We start from the raw sequence: 19699 nt of genomic DNA, 5'->3' as shown, positions 1-19699 counted from the left end.
AAACCTCTCTTCCAAGTTTATCATGTGTTTCATGGAGCATTTCTATGAACTCCTCAAGGGACGGAGTCAGTCGGTCAGTCCATTGAACTGTAACTCAACGACAGCCCTGCTGAACACAAGTCATTACCATTTTAGGAACAAATTAGGAAGCAATTTGTTTGCCCAGTAGTTTGCACTTGAGGCGTAGATAGTTATATGGGGAAAGAACATTTATCTTCACTCATCTATTGCGCAGCTGTCAAATGAGACTATCGCTAACAATATTGTTTTTGATGCAATACCAGTCTACAGGTAATAGACACAAAAATACAGAAGGAAGACACAGACCATCCTTCTTTTCAGTTTAAATGCCTCCTTCCTAGTATTGTTTCCAAAAATGAAATACCAGAGTCATTTCCCTATTAACCCAGCGTGCTCTTGTTGTGTTTCCCAGCAGTCTGAAGAACAGGCTGTTCAAACATAGCTTGTTCTCCATATTTCAGGCACCAAATGAGGTTCTTATCCCATTTCACTAGCTACATAGCTGTGAGAAAGAAGCCACAGAGTTGCACACGGAGGAAAAAGTGATCGCTATGGTCCTGAGCAGGAGGGAACTCAGACATCATCAATATGTAAGCCAATAAGCATTACAAGAAACCTTTACTTACATCTTTTCCCGCAGATTCTTCTGAGATGAATAAACTAAATGCTGGCTTTAAGTGAAAATGCCATGCATTCCCTTTGAACTAGGCACAACTACCCAAAACCCTAATTTGAATCATCATATGGACACAAGTTTGCCTTGGCCTTTGCTACAATTTCATAGCTGTAAGGCTCCAATTAGGAGACACTGCACTCACTTGTCTCCCTACCCAAGGCATTGAGTATTTCACACAAATCTAGAAATACACCTTGGCCAGATTGGAAAGGTCTAAAAGCTGGCTCTGCTAAAGTTCTTCTCCTTTGAATTAGTGCTCCGCAAGCACTGAAAGCACATAATGTTATCCGTTTGCAATTCAGTTTTCCAGAACCATTTGTATTATTCCACCCCTACACTGTTTAAGTCTGTCAGCAGCCACAGAATTGCTGCTTCTAGGACTGAGCCACTTGCTCAGTAAGATGAGCTTGTGTTATGTTGGAAGTAAGGGCTGTAGCTGAAAGAGCATAATGCAGTCAGAAGAGCATATAGAGTAGGTAATTACTAGAAATGCTCTTCTGCTTCATATCCACCAGTAAGATGCTGTTATAAGAGCTTTCTGTGTACCCCGCCAGCTCATTCAGTGACCTCTGATACTACCCTTAAGACGAAGGTGATGAAAAGAACGAACAATAAATAGCAATGCAAACACATTTAAACAAACAACCCTTTATTTTTCATATAGCTCACATCTTCGAAGCATTGCAGGAACAAAGTTCCTGTGCTCTTTTTCACACCGGCTCACCGTTAGCGGGTTGTGACAGAAGAGCCCACAACACAAGAAGCCCTTTCACATAGCGCAGGAATGTGCACCTTTTTCTACAGGCACACAACTTCTATGCTAGAAAACTACAGCATTAGCAGTCACTTACAGTTCCATTTCAAATACAACTCAGCTTTCCTCAGTGAAGAAACTTGACTCTTTGTTAATACGCAGCATTTAGAAATAACCTGGCACTGAGAAGCTGGTGATTTAAACTAAGTTTGATCAGTTTTATGCCAGAAATCCCCATTAAACATACAATCTGAACAGCTAATACTTGAATTATTTTTGCAAACTCAACTACTTCACTTTCCCCAGTCAGCTGAACACAGTTCAGCAAATCAACAGAAACAGTTGCAGTAAGTGCAACAAGTAGGATGTGTGGGGCAGACTCACCCCAAACAGATTAATTCCCTTGGATTCGCTAAGAAACTGCTTAGCTCTCATCTGCTTAGGATGTGCCAGACAGACACTTCTCTGCTTCACCTACCAGGATGTCAAAGGGAAGGAAAACTGTGAAGTTTGTTATTTACAAGTTGGAGTAGTTTGTTCTAACACCTATATAAGAAAAGAAGTCTGAATCACCAAGGGTGAGAAGTGGTTTGCTGGGGGAGGAGGAGAGGAAGGGAAGGGGAGAAGCTGTCATGCATGGACTGCTTATATCTACTCATTTCTCAAGCCCCGTACACTGTGACTCACCAGTACCTAATGCTTCAAAAGAAAACTCAGGCATCATAAAGTTCAGCTACTCCACTGGGGAATACATCAGGCAAGTGTGCAAATTCACAACTCATACTCCCTCAGACAGCCTACTGAGCTGAAGAGGCAGTCAGCTACACTTAGCCTTGTTGTTCAGCATGCTGTGCCGCCACACAGTCTCATTTCTTCTAGTTCAGCTTTATTTGGGATTCATAATGGTTGCTATTAGGCTTACTGCAGTTCACTTCTTTCCTCTCAAGTCACATTCTGACGCACACGATGCATTGTTGAAAGCTTTATTTCACAACTGGAATGCAGATTGCTGGCAATTATTGTTGCACATTCAGTTTGACTGTAGCGCTGCCCAGACTTGTCAGCTACCATGTTTATTACCATAAGCTGAACACAAGGTAGAGCACTGAAATACTTTCTCTCTAAGCTCCAAGGGCTCCAAGAATGAAGAAGGAAGGTATCTAAACACCTAGCGTAGAAGCAGTACCTGTATTACTCAGGAGTGACCTACCGACCAGACCACATACTGCAAGATGGAAGAAAGGAGCTGAGGGGAACTCTGCCTCTTCCAGGTGGCCTAAAGGTAGCTGGCAGGCATCACCAGAACAAACACAGAATAAAAGTTTCTCAATTTCTCCATATCCAGTTCTTTTCATCAGCTGTCAAGCAGCACTTTTCTGGTATGCATGAGGCAGCACTTGCACATTCTACTATAACAGCTGACACAGGAGGTTTGCTCTGTGAAGCTGGGACTTTTCACGGCAAATTGCAAACACCACAAAGCCCTACACAAGTAAGACATTGTCCTTACATGCCAGCTTAGTAGCCACCTTTTCCACCGTTCAAGAAAAGAATGAGATTAGATTCACACTGCGATCAGAAGCTACAAATTAAGCATACAAGGATGTAACGTAAATTAATGCAGATCTGAACAAGCTAAGCTTGGGTACCAAGCTGTGAAAAATGAGATAGCACAAGTTTCACCACAAACTCTACAAACACAGAAAAGCTCTTGGGCAACCGTATTGCACGCCATAAAGAAACTTAATCTGTAGGTTACAGGCAAATATGTCCACGCAGAGCGTCCCTGAGTTATGCTACCCTGTATTTTAATTACTGCAGTGAGATACAAAGGCACATTACAACGAACACTGCACCAATAAAGTGAACCAGCTCTCTGAAGCCTGTGCAGTTGTTCAAACACCCCAAGCACTGGTTTAGGGAGGGGGAGGGCAGCCTCCTGTTAATTTCAAGTCCAGTCTTTAGCATGACAAAGCTAGGCTGGCTGCCACCCAACCCTATTCACTTTGAATAAATATTCAAAGTTTACAATCCTGCATAATACACTTTCTGCAACTGTTGTTTCTCATTAGTGCATGTACAGTACATGCCTTCTCAGCAGAGGAGAGAATTCCTCTTCCAGAGACAGTGTGCCCACAAGGAAAACATTCCGGGGGAGAACGCATTCTTCGTGACCACTCAGCAAAGTAATCCCACTTAAGGAGACGGCTGTAGTTCAGCGGACTGCGGCCCATCCCTGCTGTTCAAGCTGTTTTGCTGGAAGACTTGTTTTCAGGCGGCATAATGGCCTGCAGTAGTTCTGATCAGGCATGCAGAATTCCCCAGGGACGTCTCACGAGAGAAGGGGTGAGAGCTTGGAAAGTTTCAGCCTGTCTTTGTTGTCTCAGGGTCACTCTCCATCCCTTCCCTAATATTCTGATTTAAGGCTAAAAAAGCTATCTGCCAAGAGCTCTCGGGGGCACTGAAGTACAAAGCAGTTCTGCTAATAGACAGCTTTATAACAATTAGCACTCTCTATCACCCCTGTCAACTCCAGATATCATCGCAAGAGGGAACAAGGAATAAATTATATCTAGTTAGAAGACAGGGACAAAAAAACATGACTCCAGTCCAGCCTTCTAGATACAGATAGTTAGCACATACGGGGCTAAGATTGAGTTATCTCCCAGGAACAACCATTCTCACTTCCACTAGCAGAAAACTCGCTTTGGTCTCCACATTGGTAAAAACAATTTTCTTCATGATCTCACCAGAAAGAACCAAGAAACACTGCAAATACATCTGGCAAGACATTTTTAAAAGGGTTATTTTTACACTGTGGTGAGAACCAAGCTTTTGTAGACGTTCACCACTCAACCCGCTGTGCAAAACCACGGCCATGTCCAAACAGCCTCCTGCTGCTGTATCTCACACTTTCTTCCCTGTTTCAAATAGCCTCCTTCACCATTAACAGCAGCTTGGTAGGCAAAAAGCCTGGCATGGATAGGTCGGCTACCTCCACAGGGTCCAAGTTAGGTTTGCAACTCATCCAGCTAGCAGGGAGCGATTAAGAGGACCCACTCCTGTGTGCGACAGCAATCTTTGAGGTGGGAGCAGGAAGACAGAACAGTGACACTTCCTGAACACAAGTACAACAACAACTCCTGCATGGAGAGAGAAGTTACATAGCTTTAAGCTTCAGGATGTGTGAGGAGGTCAGGCTGAAAACAGCTTTCTTGACTGTACACTTATTTATTAAGTGGATTGAAAGCTCTGAAACACTGGGAATGGAACATCTCCCCATTTCAACCAAGGTATTTCACAGCTTCACAGCACCCTACTTAGCCCTCCATCATAACCACTGTCCTAGAGAATGCCCTCTGATGCAGAGTGTCCTGTACAGTTCAGCCTCATGCTCATTTTCTGGTTAGTTTGCTTTGTCCTGACCTATGCTTTCTTCCCAAAGCATTAAATATATCAACCTTTAACAAGGATATCTCTTATTTTAGAATTCACCCAACTGTGCCCTCCTGGAGCACTGATTTTCGTACGAAAGGACATAAAGGCCTTTGGCTTTCAGCGTGAAATTAGAGTGAGAAGGGCAAGTAAAGCAGGAACCTAATCTGAACTGTTACAACTATGGCCATGAGGAACACTTCTTCCTCCCCTCTTGTTCCGGAATTGGAGGAGATAGATTTTAAGAAGAAAAAAAGAAATTCTCCCATCCTCACCAGAGACTCACACACTTTGACATTCCACTCTCCCAATAAAAGGAGGCACGTGTGATCTGGAAGATTCCAGCAATGTTTTGCTTTCTGTACTATGAAGACAAAAACAAGTTCAGGAAATACTGATCATTCGGGAGCAGAACTGTTTCATGTGTTTCTACCACAATTAGCAGCACTCTCCACAAGCAGACACACTGAAGCTTCGCAGCTGATTCTGATCAATCGGTGTTCTTCCCCTTATCTACACAAGCAGCAGTGAGCCATTGCCAGAGGTGATAAAAATGGTATCACACGATGTGGTAATATTTATCAGTTACATCTACGTTGAGTTTTTAGGGGCATAACACAACTGAAATCTATCAATATATAGCCTGCTTCCTAAAAAGGCACGTAAAAGACTAACCCCCACTACCATGTGGATGAAGACGATACCCAGACTATGCACATGTATATACCAGCCAGATCCGGACAATATGCAAATACGTAATTCTTATAAGTTACACCACTTTGCCTAATAAACTGACAATCTCACTTTAAAATGATGACTAATCACCTACCTCATCACATTTGTGCACTCTCATTTCACTTTTCCCATCATGTACTGCATTAAGCTCGAGTTCATCTAAGCAAAATTTTGACTCGGGAAGGACCATTAAAATAACTCAGCATATTTTACTGCATAACAAGAGGTCAAAGACTTCAGTATCTGCTATTAACATTCATGCTGCAATTTAACCCACAAGATGAAAACCAGAAAGATGAAACTCCAAGAACCAGCTTAAGTAACAAACTTTAAGTCATGGCTTAAGCAGTTTTTGCGCCTGTTAAGTCTTAAAACACACACAACCATCACCCCAAAAAAGGACAAGAAATGTATACAGCCTCCTCTACATTTTAAACTACAAAAAAAATACATCAAAACGGTTAGAAATCAATTTAACTCATCAACAAAATGACTCCAAGTGCTGCACTAAGACCTTCCTCATCCAGTTCATTCTGATGACTTCAGATTTACATTTAGTACTTGTTGCCAAGTTCCTACCTTTAAGCATGACACATTCCTTTGAACACTTAAGTTCTAACAGTCTATCAATTATAAAAAAAAATCCACTGTTAATTTAGTTCTTTCTGCAGTCACTTGTCTCAAAACAATCCATTTTATTGATTCTGAGAACATTATGATCAAAATCTCTTGCCCTAAACGGCAAGCAGATCTGAAGCATAACAATCCTTGCCAGTAGGAGCTTACTGACTAAAAATGTACAGGTTGCTTTAACTCACATTTGTAGAAAGAAAGATCAAAACCACTGAAATTGAACTTTGGGTTGAAGCTTTGTCTAAGTTTAATTCAGTGTTTCTCTTTTTTTTTTTTTCCCCCCATGACTATTTGGATCAATTCTATGTGTGCTAATGAGACCAGCTGCATTGAGTATTGGACATATTCCACTCCGGTTGAAGTCAAATCTTCTATACCTCCAAGGCTGATCGGGGAGCCTACATTCAAGTGAACTTCTAAGTCTTGACCTTAGAAAAACAGAGACAAATGTAGTACTCTGATCACTACAGACAATTAAACGGGAAGTAAACTATTACAAGAGCATGCTTTAAGTCTTATATTTTAAACAGGAAGCAGCCCAGCAGTAAAAAAATGCCTGACCGCACGCAGGATTATCAAAGTTAAACTGTTGTATTTCTCAGAACCTCTTTTCTTACCAGTGAACGTCTACTTGCCTCAGTTTAAATTAGAACTTCAGTTTAGCATTGAGACATATATCACAATAGTTTTCCTGCCGAGACTCATTAAAATGGTAGCTCTTGATGAATACATGTATTCATCAGTTACATAGACTTGACAGTACAAGTTTCCAAGTTCAGTTTCCCTCAATACATATTGATTATTAGCTTGAGTTTACTGAAATCACTCATCCATGTGGTTTTATTTACTGCTCTCAGAAGAGTCAGTATACATGCATTAAGAGAAATTTAAACTTGCAGTCATGAAGACAAGCAGAATTCAAACCTTGCATACAAACCTCCAGAGGTACACATTTCATAAAGAGGCCACGGAGTCAAACCACAGCATGCAGAATTACGTTTTATTACACCTCTCTGCATCCAACAGCAGCGCATTTGTAATACTTGTTAAGAAACAACTTGCAGTAGACAAGTATGCTAGATCAATTTTACCATTTCCTCTTTGCTGTGTTTAAAAATGACACGACTCTGCAGTGCTTGTTCCCCATACAATGAATTCAATTGCAGTTCCATCAGTGGAAAACTGTGGACACCAGGGGTTCTTCAGACTTTTTAGGATGCTCAGAGAGAAAGCATGTGGTGCCAAACACAGACCGAAGGGCCATAACTGGAGACCTAATGCATTATGCTGAACAACACTGGGTTGGAGTCTGGTGAGAAGGCATTCAAGTGCTGCAGTAACCTGGCATAGAAAGACCAATCAGCATTGAGATTAACACTACAGGTGCTTGGAACAAGTTCTCACAGCTGCTAAAAAAAAAGTAAGAGGCCTAAACCATAATTAAGCACTGGTATGAAATTAAGATGAACTTGTAAAGCCAATGCATTTCATTTAGTTGGACAACACCCGTTTGCATTAGCTTCCAGGACAGAAGTTGCACGTGTGTTTTTGTCTCCTCATACCCTATTTAAATCAGGTCATTAATTTCCATATCTTTCTACACCAGAAAACTCAATTAGAGCCACAGTGTGCTTTAACTGAAAAGAAATTTAAGGTACAAGGTCACCAAGCCACCACTAAGCTAGAGCGACTGCCAGCAAAAACAATGCTGCTGTAGGCAATCCTATGCTATTATAGCTTTGTTCCAACCCACAAAAGACTTCATGTCAGGCACACAATTTCTCTACTTAACATGCAAACAGCTGTGCCTCAATTACTAGCTAGGAAAACAAAGACTAAAAAGATATTCATACAAGAAATTAAAAATCAGAACGATGTTAGAGGGCACCAAGTGCATTTTTGAGTCAAACATACAAAACCATTTAAGCCCTACACCCAGGATTAAAGGCCTGGAAACCTCTTAGTAGATGTGTGCTCTGACTCCAGGCCTCCACAATACACTTTAGTCATCAGCTAATTTCAGTGTGTTACCCAATAACCTGAAGTCACAATGCAAGAAAGCAGATGCAGCATAGAGGGTGGGAGGTAAAAGAACCTGAACGTGGACTTCCTCTTATGGTAGATCTTGCGTTAACCACAAGAGTTCCTGTACCTCCAGTGGGTCCTCTCACAGACTCACCCTATTACAGTCACACGAATATATCAGTGTGGTCAAGACATGGGGCTCAAGCAGAACATTCATCAGATTTCCAGACCTAAAGGTACCAAGTCATCTCTTCCAACAAAATAGACATAAAACACCAAAATGGGCTGAGAAACCTGAGCACCTACAATATGCCCCCTCCCCCAGCTGTTCAGCATCCTGGGATTAACAGAACAAACCCTGAACTTCTGGGCACAGGCAGACTACTCGAAGCTCCCAGAACAGCTAACCTGGGAATTATTAGTTATAACATACTTTTTGAACAACACCTTTTCTTTAAAAACCTGCTAAGATAATAATGGCTCAGGTTCTGAAGATAGCCTCCTGTGGTGCTAAAGCTAAGTCTCTCTGCATATCTGAAGGAATACTTGCAGTGCAAAGTACTGCCAGGAAGCATTTAAGTACCTGCAGCATCGAACTCCACTAGAAACAGCTTTCAATTCAAGGTCGAGTATTACAGCCACCACGGCTGGAGCTCACCTTCACCCTCTCACACCTTGTGTGAAACCCACCAAAAGAACGAGAGGACAACACAAGTCAGCCTCCGATGGGGGAAATTCTTTTCATCTCTCCCCTACACCTCTGCCAGACATTTAACCGTATCTGTTATTACAGCACTTATTTCATGATTCATTTAAATTCAGGTACGGTGCTTCAACCTAGTGGCCTTAAAGTTTTGTGAAGCGTATCAAAAAGCACCTGAAAGAGAACATAGTGGAAAAAAATAAAGATCACTCCTTCTACTTTTTGGATGACGATACCACCCTGATATTTTTTTTCCCCTTCTGTTTTTTTTTTCCTCTCTTTCAAGTTATTCACGTATGTAACCACGGTAGAAACATCCTCACCAACTGTGCAAAGTCCAAGGAAAGGCCTTACATTTCTACACCCATTCTTCTGGGATAGACACCCAACTGTTCTGTCACCCTGTTTACACAGAAACAGTCACGCTTGCTACCTGACAGAGCAAACTTTGAGGTTGAAGTCTCAAGATATCAGAGAACTTCCAAATCAATCATCCAAGAGATCACCCCACGTGACAAGAACCACCACAAAATAAGGTGCCAAGACAGCAAATGTAAGAAGTTCTGACCTTTTCCTATCAGCTACAAGCAATTTTGCAGGTAACTTAAAGCCACTGAAACTTTTGCCTGTCCACCTCCAGCAAGACAGCAGATGCTACAAATAAGCACAACTAATAAAGCTCTCAAGAAGGGGTACAAGTCCATTTAAACAACTGTGCCTGACACAGAGCTTCACGGAGCCGCTGCATGATTTCACCCTGTAGTTATTTTTACAAGGTCAGGTTAGCAGCACAATCTTGTGCTTATACAGGTGATGGTGGTTGTCATGAACAGCTTCAAAACCCTTTTGTGCCAAAAGCAGTTTCACTTATCAGTTGCTCCCCTCCCCATTACAACTTTCCAGTTAACAAAAATATTTGCTTATCTCATTCCAGCTTCAGGAAGGAGAGCCACATTTGCAGACAGTACATCTATGAGTCAATAAATATCTGTGTCGTGGTTTACCATTTTCACTGGAACGCCATGGATAAGTGAACCCAGCCACATCGTCACCTGGTGACTAATTTCAAAAGCATCTTTACACAAGCAGCAACTGATTAGAGTGCTGCTATTCAGGAGTTAAAACTTCACCGTACTGAGGTCTGCACACAGAAGACGCATATGAGAGCTAAGGGCGTGCAATTTAGCCTTTCAAGCCACAGCTGAACAGCCTCCATGCAGATTAATTTATAGTTCCTTATAGTGTAGGGCAGAGGCACCGAAGCAGAGGTCAAAATCCACCTCCTGCCATATCTCTCCAGGTTCGAAGCACAGCTTTCTTATGCGTTACTTGGCACACTGATGCATTTTGGACAGAGCTGCTCAGCTAAGAGAAAAGCCAACATTCTTAGTGTGCTCTTACAGAGCGTAGCTCAGGACATTCAACACGCAATGCAGAAGGAAAAGGTACACAAGAGGGAAGCTGAAGAACACGGTGTTTCTAGAGAAAACAAAGAAAGGAGCTGTAAGGAGGAAAAGAAAAGTGAGTTTAACAGACAGCGCACAGGAAGCCTCTCCACCAGAAGGGCAGTATTTCCCCACAGCTCCTTTCACCCCACACATAGGCAGAGCAGGAGCCACCCCGCCTGAGGAAACCCACCCCTGAGGGGGCTCGGAGGATCGGTCCTCCCCACGCCTGCTGGGATATCACCGAGAGAGGGGGGGAGGATCGCTGCTCCGACCCCGTCGGAGGTGATGCCTGAGAGAGCGAGCTATCTGCAAGCCTTCCTGCTGCAAGCTTCATCTTGCCCTGTCACTCCCTCCTCCCTCTGCCTCCTGGCCTCACTCTACAGCCCCAACTGAATGAGGAAGTGGAGATGTGAGGGCGGAAGCCAAGCCCAGCGCGATGTCTGCGGGAGGACGGGCAGCCCGTGACTCAGGCTGCAGCCCTGACAGCTGCCAAGCGGTCCCATTCTCCCCTTCCCGTTACTTCCAAGGGGCGGACGCCGGGGCAGTGAGAGGAGAAGGGGCGGCCGGCCCGGGGGTGAGAGGGAAGGAGGGCCAGGGGACGGCGAGGCGCAGCGCGGGAGGGCGGCGAGGCGCTCCCCGCGGCCGGGCCGGAAAGAACACGGGAAGGCGCGCAGCTCGGAGGGGCAGCGCTCCGCCGGACAAAGAGAAGCGGAGCTCCGCGAGGAAAGAAGGGAGCGAGCCCGTCCGCCCCCAGAACACCCCGGCGATTACCTGAGCCAGGCTCCGGCGAGGTGAGGAAGCGCCGCGCTGCGCTCCTGGCGGTGAGAGAGTGGCGTCCGCACACTGCCGGCTCCTCCCGCAGGCACCACCGCCGCCACCGCCTCTCGCTCACCGGCACTGCCAGGCGCTCGGCCGGGAGGAGGGGCCGCGGCACGGAGGCACCGCCCGCTGTCCCGCCCCCGACGACCACCAGCCAATAGCGAGGCCGAATAGGAAAAAAATGGCAGTCGTCAGCACCAATAGGAGACGTCGGCGGGGCGAGGGCGAGGAAGCGGGCGGCCTTTTGAGGAAAGAGGCGGCCGTTGAGGGAAGCGGGCGGCCGTTGAGGGAGGGGCGGCGCGCCTCGCGCCCTCTGCCGTTAGCAGCGCTCGGGCAGGCGCAAAGCGCCCCGCCCCGGCCCAGCCCTGCGGCCGCTCGCGGCCCGGCCGAGCCCCGCTTCCCCGTCTCCCCTCCCCCGCCGCCCTGCACCGTGCCAAGCCGCTCCCACAAGGGGCTGCGCCGTGCCAGGCCGGCCCCACAATGCCCCGCGCCGGGTGGGCGCCGGGCAGCGCCCCAGCGGAAACGTTGTGACCGAGCAGCGGTGGGGGCCTGGCTCGGCTCGGCCTTTGGTAGCTGTGGGGAGGCAGGCATTGGGATTTCGTTATGTCCCATAAAGGGCAGGGCTGGGGCGAGCGGGAACGCGGGCATAGCCATCCCCCGGTGCTGAGCAGTGAGCCTGAAACGGATCGGGAAAAGCACGCCAAAACAGTAGAGGTGTGAAAAGGGAGAGGTGATGTCATTCTCCCTCTTGGCATCTGCTACGGCCGTCTCCAAAAACTTGAAACAGAATGGGGAGAAGGGAGGAAGCGGGAGCCAAGAAACGAGACAAAAGTCTGAAGTGAATATGGTGTACGTGAGGCCAGATGTCAGATCCAGCTATAAAGATGAGATTTACTGCACATTAACACGAGGCTGCCTCCCTTTGGGGCTCCCTATTTCGATAAGGAGAGCAGATTTGCAGATGACAGAAAATTCAGGGTGGGGTTTGCCGATGCCAGGGGTCATTACTGGACCCAGTCTTGTTCAATATCCTCATCAGCAATCTGGATGAAGGCATAGAGTTTACCCTCAGCAATTTCACTGATGATATGAAGCTGGGAGGAGTGGCTGACGCACCAGAAGGCTGTGGTGCCGTTCAGTGAGACCTAGACTGACTGGAGAGGTGGGTGGAGAGGAACCTGACGAGGTTCAACAGGAGCAAGTGCAGAGTTCTACAGCTGGGAAAGAATAACCGCATGTGTCAGTACACGTGAGGGACTGACCTGCTGGAAAGGAGCTCTGCAAAGAGGATCTGGGTGTCCTGATGGGCAACAGGTTGGCCATGAGCCAGCACTGTGCCCTTGTGGCCCAGAAAGCCATTGGTATCCTGGAATGCATTACAAAGAGCGTGACCAGCAGGTAGAGGGAGATGATCCTTCCCCTCTCCTTTGCCTTGCTGAGGCCACATCTGGAGTGCTGTGTCCAGTTCTGGGTTCCCCACATCAAGAAGGACAGGGAACTTCCAGAGAGTCCAGCCAAGAGCCACCAAGGTGGTGAGGGGCTTGGAGCATCTTTATGAGGAAAGGCTGAGCGCCCTGGGACTGTTCAGTGTCAGGAAAAGAAGACTGGGGGGGCATCTCATCACTATTTATAAATATCTAAATTGCAGCTGTCAAGTGGATGGAGCCAGGCTCGTTTCAGTGGTATGCTGCAGTAGAACAAGAGATAATGGGAAAAAAACTGAAACAGGAAGTTCCATACAAACACAAGGAAGAACCTTACTGTGAAAGTGACAGAGCACTGGAGCAAGCTGCCCAGAGAGGTTGTGGAGTCTCCTTCTCTGGAGGTATTACAGACTTATCTTAACACTTTGTTGTGCAACCTACTGTAGGGAACCTGCCTTAGCAGGGAGTTGGGCTAGGTGATATGCAAAGGTTCCTTCCAGCCTCTACAGTTCCATGATTCTGTAATGTCAGGTAATATCACAGAGGCAAATGAAGTGAAAGAGGCTGGAATCAAGACATCAGCAGAGAAGCGTTTTGAGTAAGCACCTCCTGTCCAAGTGAAACTCTTCTGGCTCAGAAAGATTCATCGCTGCAGTTTGGAAACAATGCCAGGCGTTGATGTCTGAGACACAAAAGGCAGTGGAAGAGATCTCAGAGAGCTCTGAAAGATTTGTACAGCTGAGTCTCAGGGATACAAAGGTGTCATTGTTAAAGGCGGAGATGAATGGTATAAATATAGGTACAACATAGAAATAAGAGTTTGGCAGCAAGAAGAGAACATAGGTCTTAGCTAGTACATTAAGACAAAGGATGAAAGGGAGCTGGAACTGTGACATGAGGCAACCACAGATATGTAAGTGATCTGATATCTTAAATGGGGACACAGTCTGTATTGTCTCATGACTTATCCCTGAAAAAGTGACAAACATATAAAAAGGATATTTAATGATTGAAGGACAGGGTTTTAACTTCTGCCATAAAAATTTGACAATGAAAATACTGAAGATTACAATATGTATCAAAAACCTTTTAAGAAAAGGAGAGGCTGTGTCTTCAGCCAAATGCAAAGGAAGGTAAACAAAGGCAAGGGAACACAAAAGGCAAAAATCAACTGACAGCAGAAGTAACGTGAGAAATAGAAGGTAATGATAGCAAGTATGAAATGCAGACATTAAAAGACTCTCACTCAAACATCGTTAAGGAGTGCGTGATCTGGGAACATATCAAGTTTTCTTGCTCTTTTCTGGCTCTCATACTTTCATATGTACTCTGCACTTCCTGAGTCAAAGATTTCAAGCTAAGATCAGTCTGGAGTGTCTTCTTCAGGCTTGGCTTCTTCTTCTTTTTTTTTTTTTTCTTGAATAAAGAAATTGAGAAGTTGGTTCCTTTCCAGTTTAATCAATGGCAAAACCTCCCTGATGACTTCAAGCACCAAAACCGAACTCAAAACAGAGATTGCTGCAGTTTCACACCACCCTGTTCCATATGAAAAAGTATTGCACCTCTTTTGAAAACTCTGCATGTTTCCCTAGTGCTCAGATGTGTGGATGCATGGTAGTTGAGACAAGTTAGATTTGAATAGTATTTTCTGTAGCTTGATTATTTTGAAAGTAAGTGCAAAGGGTTTTAGTGTTGATCTGATGACAGGAAGTTACCCAGGAAATGAGACACACCTCAGAAAGAAAGAAGTATGAGTAAAAAAGCTAACAAATTAATGTTATATTTCCGTTACTGTCTATAAATTCACAGGTTGTTTGTTTGGTCCTTTTGATCAATGCCACTCGCATCTTCCACCAATGCTTGTAAGCCAGCATCCTTATAATGGTCATTGAATTCTGAAAATCAGCATCTCAACAGCAGCTAGATTTACAAGTTTGGTGGGGGCAAAATGCCTGAAAGAGCCTGAACTCTTGTGATGAACGCTGAACTCTTGTGATGAGCGCTGAACTTGGCCACATTTGATTTCTATATATGACAAAAGGCAAAGTGTCCAAATTAATTTTGACAAATAATTTCCAAGTGCTTTGCAAGGCAGAAGAAATCTCTTCCAAAACAAGTTTCTTAGAGACTTAAAGAAGAGTGACAGGAGGCAAAAGGTGTTTACTTTATCAGAGAAGTCACATTGCTAAATGTTAACCACAGTGACTTTACACACAGAAACCGCACGCACACAGATCTGGAGAATGTCACAATCTGCTATTGCTAAGAAGCCTCAAGTCTGCTTTTGCAGATGCCTGAAACATCAGTAGTTTCAGAGCAATTTCATAATTAGAACTAATTAAAAAAGCAGCTCTGGAGTGACTTTAATACAGACACCCATACATAGCAGCTGTTCTAAGTGCAGATGAAAACCTGAAGGGTTTTTTCGTACTGTAACAGAAGGAAACAGCTCTTTGGAACTGAGTATGTAGGAGGAGAAAGCAACGTTACTGTGGACTTCACCATTCACTGCCTGTGTTCTCTGAACAACATGAAATTTGTCTGGAATTTAGGCACCGTCTATTAGCACATAACTTCCTTTTCCCCTTGTGCCAGTTCTTTATTGTTCTGCTCCCATAACAAATGCCAAATTCAAACTGTGAAAGCACAGAAGGTGGAAAACCATGAACATAAGATGTGGAAGGAGTGAAAGCAAGTGATGTTCCCACTGGGGCATCAGAGCTTATAAATTTCATGACTATTTAAGCCCAAATTCTAGCTCTGTTCCTCCAAATTCTAACAGAACAGCTGATGTTAAAAGAGCCACACTGGACCACACTAGTGCAAATGTGGCCCAGCAACCTGTCTCAGAAATGGCCAGAAGCAGACAGTAGGAAGAGAATACATTTGCTCTTTTCTTACAGGAAGAGGTTACCCTTCACATGCCTACCCGGCTTCTGGTATGACTGAAAAAGGTATAGCTTCACTGTCTCATTTTCATGTGTCAATGTGCAATTCTGTAATGATGTTTTTGTCAGCCAAACAGGCTTGAGATATTATCTGTTCTCCCCCCAGCACTCATTCTTCATACTGTGTCACAGCCACCACTGCCACAGTGGTGCTGATGTAGATGTTTCACAAGCCATATTGTAACGTGGATCGCTGGAGTTTAAAAAGAAGGCTAAGAAAGAAAGATCGGCTCACTGATCTGGTTTATAAGCCCGCAGAGAGACAGATGCAGCAGCACAACCAGAGGGATTAAATTGTAGGTCTGCAACAAGAATCTTTCAAACTGACTTTGCTGATGTAAAAAATAGAAGGGAGGTATACCTGAACCCCCAGGCTGGGGAGGAGGGGAAGAGCTGTGCCTACCATTTAAAGCAGTTATTCTCCTACCTTCCACCTCTCCCCAGCCCTCCACCCACATAGTCTTGTGTGGATGATCTGCTGAATTCCTGTCCCTTCGTTGCGGTTCTTGCTTCAGATTCAGTGAAAGAGAAATGTGTTCTTACTTTCTTAACGTACTACCGACAAGACTTGCAGCTGGAAGATGGAACGTTTACATACAGCATCTCTGCTCGGCTGGGATATAGGTCAGAGGCATAAATCTACCCATCAGTTAGGTAGCACAGTAAGTAAATTTACTTTCTACCAGAGACCCTCCTTTCAATACAACAGAACTGATGATGTGTTGTAGAAGGGACCTAACTAGGAAAGCAGGTTGTCACAGCTGTGCTTCGAGTCACGGGAAGTGTCCTCTGAAACACGCCTAAATGAAAACTTCTGTTTTAGGTAGAGAAAATCTCTCCTTGGAGCTTGTGAGTTCCTCCAAACCCTGGGATGGAATTGCAACTCCATTATGCAAGGTTGCAGACACCGCATTCCTGATCTGAAATACCAAGAACAATGGCCCAGAGCTCTTTACCTCCAAGGAATTCAAATATAATTATCACCGCCATGTAAATGCAAGCACTGTGCTAAGCAGAATACATTTTTTTGTTCAGTATACCCCCTTCCTAACCTTCTTTCCTCTAGCCCTGTTCTCCTGCTGCTCGCTATCTTCTGTCTAGCTTTAAAAGCCAAGAAAGCAATTATACAAAAGGAATTACGTACCAGAAACGCAAGCCATGCAGCAAAAATATCTTTGCCCCCCGAATAATACGTGAGATCAGAGTTGCCTGCCTTGAGCCTAACGCAGCTTGTCCAAAATGTCAGCAGAACACATCCTGTTACCTTAAATAAACAAGCCATCTCCTTACCACAGAAATCAAAGATCATTTTCACACAAACTGTTGTGGTTTAGGTCCTTCAGTGATAATTCAACCAGTACCAGGCATGACATTTTGGACTTGCCTGCCCTGGCCTCACAGCTCTGTCTTTCAGCAATTGCTACCGGTCCTTCATTACCATCTCAAATTCCTCCTTGTCCTTCTCCCTTTCTTGGAGGGGGTAAGAAATGCTTCAGATTCCTGAGTTCAGAAGGGCTTGGGGGCATTCTTTACTCAGCAGAGGATAAGCTGAAAGGGGAATAAACATCCCTGTCGCCCTGCAGCTGTCATGCTTGTGACACACAGGTTGCAAACATACTGGCCAGGCTTGGATCAGATATTGATAAGGAGAAAATACTTGGAATAGATTGCCAGAGCCATCGAAATGCTGCTTTCCTTGTTAGGTAGGGCCATGCAGAGCTATACATTGCCTCTGCCTCTCTTTTCCTTCCTTGGCGTCAGGCTGGGCCCAGTTTTCACAGAACCAAGAACAGAGTAGCAGGAAAACAGGACCAAGTTCAGAGAATCTGCAAAGGTGAAAGGTCGCTAGCTACTACACAGTGCTTTCATTGTTTAAACTGCATATCCGCATCACTCGCCTCTAACAGACCTCTACACAAAGGGCATCTACCTGGATGTTCACTTCCCTTGCCCCCTCCCAGGCACCTTCTTCCTCCAGAGGGAACTGAGTCTCCCTTTTTTCATCCCTGCAGGACATGGGAACAGCCCCACTTTCAGCCTGCTGCCTTTCCAGAGGTTACAGTGTGTGTACTAATGGTGCCTTGAAGCTTACCTCATGTTTGCTGTTTGGTTTTGGGTTCAGCCTGCAAGAGTAATCGAGGCCAAATATTTGCTTAAATGAAGTGACTCTGTGGTTCTCATTCCAGTGAGCTGGCTGAGGACAAAGTGAAACTAGCTTGAAATATTCAAGTATACCCAAGAGATGCTTGGAACAAGGGATTTTTCCAGTGCTGTAGAAAATCATCCAGATGCCCATTACAGCTTTGTTGTGGGAACTGCAGGGGAACTAACTAGTTTATAGCCTACCACAACTAAAGACACTGCTGTTGTCTGCCAGAAACCAAAGTCGGTCCGGTCAAAGCCAAGCTTTGGGCCCATTCTGTTGGGCTACGGCTCTACGGCCAGAAAGAAGACTTGACGTGCAGTCATGCCAGCACTCACCCTCTTCTGCGAGCCTGGAGCCACATTTTTCTGATAAGAGGAGGCTACATCCTTTGTGCATGCAAGTCAGCAGCAGGTCTTATAAACACACCCACAGATTCTCAGTGTAACATATTGCAAGCTCTGTGCGGCTGAAGCCAGTGCGTGCTTTGCTCAACAACCCCCCTTTCCGTTCTGCCAAGATTCCCTCCCACATTTGGGACTTTTTTTCTTCCCTGCTCCCTTGAGAGCCTCCTCCATTCTCCCAGATCCTCCGGCCTCCCACTGCCAGCATGCACTGTTCAGTACAGCTTTGTACAGCCTTTGGGAACATATGGGGCAGAGCAGGAAGCTGGGCAGAGATGCGTGCAGTGTCCTTGTTTCAGCCCCCTGGAACAGAAGACCTGAAGAACTGACAGTACCAGGAGGGAAGGCAGAAAACGAGCCCTGGGGACTTACTGAGGCATTATCTTTGCAGGGTGTGAGAAAATACCATCAGATAGATGAGGTATCATCACATTGGGGAACCACATGTTAGCCAAGATGCAGCCAAAAGCTCCACTTAGAGCGGCCACCTTTTTCCCCATTTGTGAGAGCATTGTTTCCTGGGATTATTCTGCAACAAAGAAAGCAACTCATGGGGCACCCTGTGTGTTTGTATAACGAATTCCTGTCAAAAATCAATACGTCACTGAGGAGCAGCAGGCTGCTAGACTGCCCAACCTCCGGCTAGCACCCGCCCTGCAGTATTTCTCAGCTATCAAGAGGCAGGAAAGTGTTAGAAGAACCAAACCCACAGATCAGAGATGTTCTCAGAGGCTCTTTGTGAAATCTCTATGTGAGCAGCTGCTTGCAATAGGCTGGGAGGGAAGCAGTCCTGCATACCCCACTGCCTTCTGGGCAGGGATATAGAAGGGAGTTGGTGGGAGAGGATCCAGACTTTGAGTTAGAGGTCCAAGCATGACACTGATCTAAAACACTAAATGAGAAGATAGCTCTACTCTCTTCTACCTATTGGGTGGAAACATGTACTAAACAATCATGCTAATAAGTCCTGACCCCTCCCTCCTTGCATTTCAGGCTCACACATGAAGCAGAAGCACCTTGTTCATTATGAGGGAGTTGGAGATGGCCTATAAAGGTCCCCCCCATCTCAAACGATTCTGTGATTCTCTGGTCCTTGCTGCTCTGCCATTGCCCCAACAACAGCTGCACTGAACTTCAAGCACTCTCCTATACGCACATTTGCAGCTAATTGCGAGACAGTACGGTGGCCTATCAATTCTTTGACTCTTTAGAGAAGAATGTATATATTTAAAAGCCTTCTGAATTTTCATAAGCCACCCCTTAGATGTGGGATAGCAAAACACAAAAAGATGAAAACTAGATGCTCATCCGATGATTCAGCTTTCCTGCAAAGTTTCTTCCAACAGCCATCAGAACCCTTAAAATAATCACCCCGGCCCCTTTTCCCTGTGGTTTAGAAACACATCAGTGATGGGAATCAGAAAGATAAGGGTTTTGTTCTTACTTGGAATCCATGAGAAGGAGTATTGCATTACATGGAGAGAAAAATGCACGCAGGAAGAAGAGGTATGTGTATTGTTATTTTTTTAAC

General features: G+C 45.1%; 1 protein-coding gene across 4 annotated transcripts in view; it reads right to left on the bottom strand.

Annotated features, from left to right (window-relative positions):
• MYH9 (myosin, heavy chain 9, non-muscle) overlaps positions 1-19699 on the bottom strand; it is an 85790-nt gene that overhangs the window by 57161 nt on the left and 8930 nt on the right. The window contains exon 1 of one of the 4 annotated variants that reach the window (XM_040671688.2): positions 16766-16865. The exons of 1 other annotated variant lie outside the window; for it this stretch is intronic. The gene's annotated coding sequence lies outside the window, so the exon portion shown is untranslated. Of the gene's footprint in view, positions 1-10383; positions 11333-16765; positions 16866-19699 lie in introns of those variants that run through there. 2 more of the 4 variants (XM_046924135.1, NM_205477.2) reach the window with 2 other exon arrangements.

Source organism: Gallus gallus, chromosome 1 (genome assembly GCF_016699485.2).
Source record: "Gallus gallus isolate bGalGal1 chromosome 1, bGalGal1.mat.broiler.GRCg7b, whole genome shotgun sequence".
NCBI lineage: Eukaryota > Metazoa > Chordata > Aves > Galliformes > Phasianidae > Gallus > Gallus gallus.
This window is presented reverse-complemented; position numbering and strand designations above follow the sequence as displayed.